Consider the following 6549-nt stretch of genomic DNA (forward strand, 5'->3'; position numbering starts at 1 on the left):
CACACCACCACTAAACACCCACACCACCACCCAACACCCACACCACCACCCAACACCCACACCACCACCCAACACCCACACCACCACCAAACACCCACACCACCACTAAACACCCACACCACCACCCAACACCCACACCACCACCCAACACCCACACCACCACCCAACACCCACACCACCACCAAACACCCACACCACCACTAAACACCCACACCACCACCAAACACCCACACCACCACCCAACACCCACACCACCACCCAACACCCACACCACCACCCAACACCCACACCACCACCCAACACCCACACCACCACCAAACACCCACACCACAACCCAACACCCACACCACCACCCAACACACACACACCACCACCCAACACCCACACCATCACCCAACACCCACACCACCACCCAACACCCACACCACCACCCAACACCCACACCACCACCCAACACCCACACCACCACCAAACACCCACACCACCACCAAACACCCACACCACCACTAAACACCCACACCACCACCAAACACCCACACCACCACCCAACACCCACACCACCTACCTTGAGCTACCTTGAGGTGCTTCCGGGGCTTAGTGTCCCCGCGGCCCGGTCGTCGACCAGGCCTCCTGGTTGCTGGACTGATCAACCAGGCTGTTAGACGCGGCTGCTCGCAGCCTGACGTATGAGTCACAGCCTGGTTGATCAGGTATCCTTTGGAGGTGCTTATCCAGTTCTCTCTTGAACACTGTGAGGGGTTTGCCAGTTATGCCCCTTATGTGTAGTGGAAGCGTGTTGAACAGTCTCGGGCCTCTGATGTTGATAGAGTTCTCTCTCAGAGTACCTGTTGCACCTCTGCTTTTCAACGGGGGTATTCTGCACATCCTGCCATGTCTTCTGGTCTCATGTGGTGTTATTTCTGTGTGCAGGTTTGGGACCAGCCCTTCAATTATTTTCCACGTGTAAATTATTATGTATCTCTCCCGCCTGCGCTCAAGGGAGTACAGATTTAGGCTCTTTAGTCGGTCCCAGTAATTTAGATGTTTTACTGAGTGGATTCTAGCAGTAAAGGATCTCTGCACGCTCTCTAGGTCAGCAATTTCTCCAGCTTTGAAAGGGGCTGTCATTGTGCAGCAGTACTCCACTCTAGATAGCACAAGCGTTTTGAAAAGTATCATCATCGGTATAGCATCTCTAGTGTGAAAAGTTCTTGTTATCCAACCTGTCATTTTTCTTGCAGTTGTGACGGCTACTTTATTGTGTTCTTTAAAGGTAAGGTCTTCCGACATGAGTACACCCAGGTCCTTTACATTGCCTTTTCGTTCTATGTTATGATTTGCCTGCGTTTTGTACGTGGTTTCTGTTTTTATATTTTCAATTTTTCCGTAGCGCATGAGCTGAAACTTATCCTCGTTGAATACCATATTATTTTCTGTAGCCCATAGAAAGACCTGATCTACATCTGATTGGAGGTTTGCCGTGTCCTCTATGTTGCCAACTCTCATGAAAATCCTAGTGTCATCTGCAAAGGATGATACAGTGCTATAGGTTGTGTTCTGGTCTATGTCCGATATGAGGATGAGAAAAAGTACTGGAGCAAGCACAGTACCCTGGGGGACTGAGCTCTTCACGGTTGATGGGCTGGATTTTATTTTGTTGACTATTACACATTGGGTTCTGTCAGTCAGGAAATTGTAGATCCATCTGCCTATTTTCCCGGTAATTCCTTTTGAACGCATTTTATGTGCAATAACACCATGGTCACATTTATCAAAAGCTTTTGCGAAATCTGTGTAAATTACATCAGCGTTTTGTTTGTCTTCCATAGCATCTAATGCCATATCATAGTGGTCCAGCAACTGCGACAGGCAAGAGCGCCCTGTTCTGAAACCATGTTGTCCGGGGTTATGGAGATGCTGTGATTCCATGTATTTTGTGATCTTACTTCTTAGCACTCTCTCAAAAATTTTTATGATGTGCGATGTTAGTGCTATCGGTCTGTAATTTTTTGCCTCTGCCTTATTTCCTCCTTTATGGAGTGGTGCTATCTCTGCTGTTTTTAGTATGTCAGGGATAACGCCAGTATCTAGACTTTGTCTCCACAGAATGTGAAGGGCCTGCGATAGTGGTTTTTTACAGTTCTTGATGAATATGGAGTTCCAAGAATCCGGGCCTGGTGCAGAGTGCATAGGCATACTGTTTATGGCTTCTTCAAAATCTAGTGGGGATAGGGCGACGTCTGATATGTGATTTGATGTTGGTATCATATCCATGAAAAATTCATTTGGGTTATCAATCTTTAGTGCATTTAATGGCTCACTGAAAACAGAGTCGTACTGCTTCCTCAGTAACTCGCTCATTTCTTTGTTGTCATCTGTGAAAGTTCCATCTCCCTTTCGCAGGGGCCCGATACTAGATGTGGTTTTTGATCTTGATTTTGCATAGGAGAAAAAATATTTCGGATTTCTCTCTATTTCACTGATGGCCTTTTGCTCTCTTTGCCTCTCCTGGGTTTTGTATGATTCTTGTAGCTTGAGTTCAATTGTTTCTATTTCTCTACCTAACCTTCTTCTCCGTTCTTGAGATAGGGTGCGACTCTCAAGTTGTTCCGCGATTCGTTTTCTTCGCCTATATAGGGAACGACGTTCCCGTTCCAATCTGCATCTCTTTCTCTTTTTTCTTAGGGGTATGCGGTTTGAACATATTTCTAGTGCTACTGAGCTTATTTTTTCCAGGCACTGGTTCAGGTTTGCATTTCCTAGCTGTTCTTCCCAGTTTATTTCTGTGAAGTCCTGGTTTATTTGCTCCCAGTTTATCCGTTTATTATTGAAGTTGAATTTGCTGAAATCTCCTCCACCGGGAATCTGGACTGGTTTTGAAGGTCCATTTCCCATGGTTGTCAGAACTTCAATTAAGTTGTGATCTGAGTAACAGGTATTTGTAATCATTATGTTCCCGATCAACTCATCATTATTAGTGAAAATGAGGTCCAGCGTGTTCTCCTTCCTAGTTGGTTCTACTATTTGCTGGTTTAAGGCAAACCTATCGCACATCCGTAGCAGGTCATTTGCATGTGCCTGCTCATTTAGGCTACTTCCTGGTATTCTTTCTGATATTACTGTATTAGCCAGGTGCTTCCATTTCAGGTGCCGTAGGTTGAAGTCCCCAAGCAGGATGATGTTCGGAGCTGGATTTGTGAGGTTTTCCAAGCAGTGCTCTATTTTCATTAGTTGGTCTTTAAACTGCTGAGGGTTTGCCTCCGGTGACTTATATACAAGGACAACAACTACATTTAGGATCTCTATTTTGACTATCAGCACTTCCACCATATCATTTGAGGTGTTTAGCAGCTCAGTACAGATGAGTGTGTCTTTGATGTAGAGGCTGACCCCACCCTGAAGCCGGTGTTTCCTATCACATCTGAAGAGATTGTATTCTGGGATCCATATTTCACCATCAAGGTAGTCCTTTGTGTGAGTTTCCGTTAGGGCTGCAAACACTGCATTTGCCTCATGAAGGAGACCATCTATAAAATGAACTTTGTTGGATTTGCGTGTTTTTATACCCTGGATGTTGGCAAATATAAATGATGTTATCGTGTTAGTGGAAGTGCTGGATGCTTTAATTGGTGTTAATATCTGAGGCTCTGGTAAGGAGGCCACTGTGTTTGCGTCCTCTCTAGCATTTGACCGAGTTGGTGGTAGAGTCTGGTCATTTTTAGCCATTCTTCTCCTCCTCCTCTTGCTAAAAAATTATCCTGGTTGATGGAGTAGTGGCTGTTTTCATAGTGGTAGTCTGTCGGTTTTATTCGCCTGGTACCTCTTATATGAAAAGCTGGGCATTCAGCATTGAAGCACTCTTTCCTGTCCAAAGAGTTCTTGCAAATTTCTGGGTGAAAGAATTCACAGCTTTTGGTACATTTACCTGTATTGAGGAGGTTTCTGCACTTTCTAGGGTGATCGTGTGTACATGTTCCATTTATTCTTCCCGATTCCCCATGCTTACAGGTAGCCCATCTGTAATACCAACAGATTTTGGGGCCTTGTTTTGTTTGTTTCCCTCTGCCAGGGACCGCACTCTGCTGCGGCGCCCCCGACACTGTGCCCTGCTCCGGTGCCTGTGACACTGTGCCCTGCTCCGGTGCCTGTGACACCGCGCTCTGCTCCGGTGCCTGTGACACCGCGCTCTGCTCCGGTGCCTGCGACACCGCGCACTGCTCAGGGGTCCCCGACTCCGTGCCCTGCTCAGGCATCCCCGACTCCGTGCCCTGCTCAGGCATCCCCGACTCCGCGCCCTGCTCAGGCATCCCCGACTCCGTGCCCTGCTCAGGCATCCCCGACTCCGCGCCCTGCTCAGGCATCCCCGACTCCGTGCCCTGCTCAGGCATCCCCGACTCCGCGCCCTGCTCAGGCGCCGCTGCCACAGAGCTCTGTGCTACAGCTGGTTGTACCTTGGTGTCATGTACAGTTTGTTTGAAGACATTAGAAATTGCTATGCAGGCATTAATTAGTAATTCTCTGTTTTCGGCGGGAGTTTTATCCAGGATTTCCATCAATTTCAACACCACCACCCAACACCCACACCACCACCCAACACCCACACCACCACTAAACACCCACACCACCACCCAACACCCACACCACCACTAAACACCCACACCACCACCCAACACCCACACCACCACTAAACACCCACACCACCACTAAACACCCACACCACCACCCAACACCCACACCACCACTAAACACCCACACCACCACTAAACACCCACACCACCACCCAACACCCACACCACCACCAAACACCCACACCACCACCCAACACCCACACCACCACCAAACACCCACACCACCACCCAACACCCACACCACCACCCAACACCCACACCACCACCCAACACACACACACCACCACCCAACACCCACACCACCACTAAACACCCACACCACCACTAAACACCCACACCACCACCCAACACCCACACCACCACCAAACACCCACACCACCACCCAACACCCACACCACCACCCAACACCCACACCACCACCCAACACCCACACCGACCTCCCACACATTAATACGGAGGAAAGCTTAAGTAATTACCAGGAAAAAGCGCTAAGCTAGTATGACTACTCAGCACTTCAAAGGGATAAGAGGACAGGAGTGAACCCTGTTAGGCTAAAACTTAACTACGCAGCACCAGCATGGAATCCATCTCTCGCGAAGCACCAAACATAAAAACTTTAAAAGTGCAGAGATTTGCAACAAGAATAGTATTTGTTGCACAAACAAGTCACATGAACGTGATGAATCAATGAGAGTTTGGCTCTTACTGATTTTCTCAATAGTATTTGTTGATAGAGAATAGGTTAAGGAAACTCAGTCTCGCGGCCTTAGCGGATGTGAGCCTGATTCACTATGTGAAAGATACTAAAGGGCAGAGACAAGGAGAGTCCTCTCTCTCATCTCCCCCTTCCGTGCTGCCCTCCCTTCACCTTCCCCTTCCGTGCTGCCCTCCCCTTCCCCTTCCGTGCTGCCCTCCCCTTCCCCTTCCGTGCTGCCCTCCCCTTCACCTCCAAAACGTGCCTCCTCCCCCCCCCCCCCACCACCACCCGACTCATCTTGCACCACCTTTCAATTTTATTATTCCTTTTATTCTCTCTCTAAATGAAGGTCTTGTCTTCCTCCTCAGCAATTAAAATGCTGAGGCCGAGCGCCTGAGCCTAGCGACTCAAGACCTCCCAGCACCCATCCCCTCCTACCCCTCCCATCCCCTCCTACCCTCCCATCCCCTCCTACCCTCCCACATTAAGGCTTAAAGAGAATATTCGCTTAGTTTGACCTGCGAGTAAAATTACCATAACTGCGTATGCTCTAAGAATTGGCAATGCATATTGGCTCAGTAACGGCAGCTAACTTTTCCTCTTCGGATATGTATTTACATTGCTTTATTTTGCAGAGAGAGAGAGAGAGAGGAGGGTGAGTGAGTGAGTGAGTGAATGAATGAGTCTGTGCTGGCCCAGATTGAGTCTCATCTCCTGGGTACTATCTTTACAACCTCAATCTACTTAATCAATCTGTTTTTTTTTATATAGCTTGCCAATGATCTCGTACGTCGTGATCAAGTCTTCTCCATTTTTCAAGATTGCCATTGATGTAAGGTTCACAATTTGTCTATAACCAGATGAGAACTCCTTTCTTTGCGTTATATAATAATGCATCACAAATACGTTACAAATAACAGTACTATATGTTACAAAACTGTATTTATTAAATAGTGAATATTGTATATTTTTTACTGTATGCAGAGCTTGGGTGACAGGTGTAAAGCTAACATACACTGGAGAGAAAAATAGAGAGAGAGGCTATGCCAATTTACTGATGTTATAAGGTAAACTTGTGTTGTTATACAAATAGTATTATAAAACATATTTAACATGGATATTAGGACAGAATGGTAGTATTTGTATAATATATATAGAAGCTGATAAAGTTATGAATGGATATTCAAGATGATAAATAACATGTTGTGAGACACTGGTGGCTGT

The sequence above is a fragment of the Procambarus clarkii genome, chromosome 41 (assembly GCF_040958095.1).
Source record: "Procambarus clarkii isolate CNS0578487 chromosome 41, FALCON_Pclarkii_2.0, whole genome shotgun sequence".
Classification (NCBI taxonomy): domain Eukaryota; kingdom Metazoa; phylum Arthropoda; class Malacostraca; order Decapoda; family Cambaridae; genus Procambarus; species Procambarus clarkii.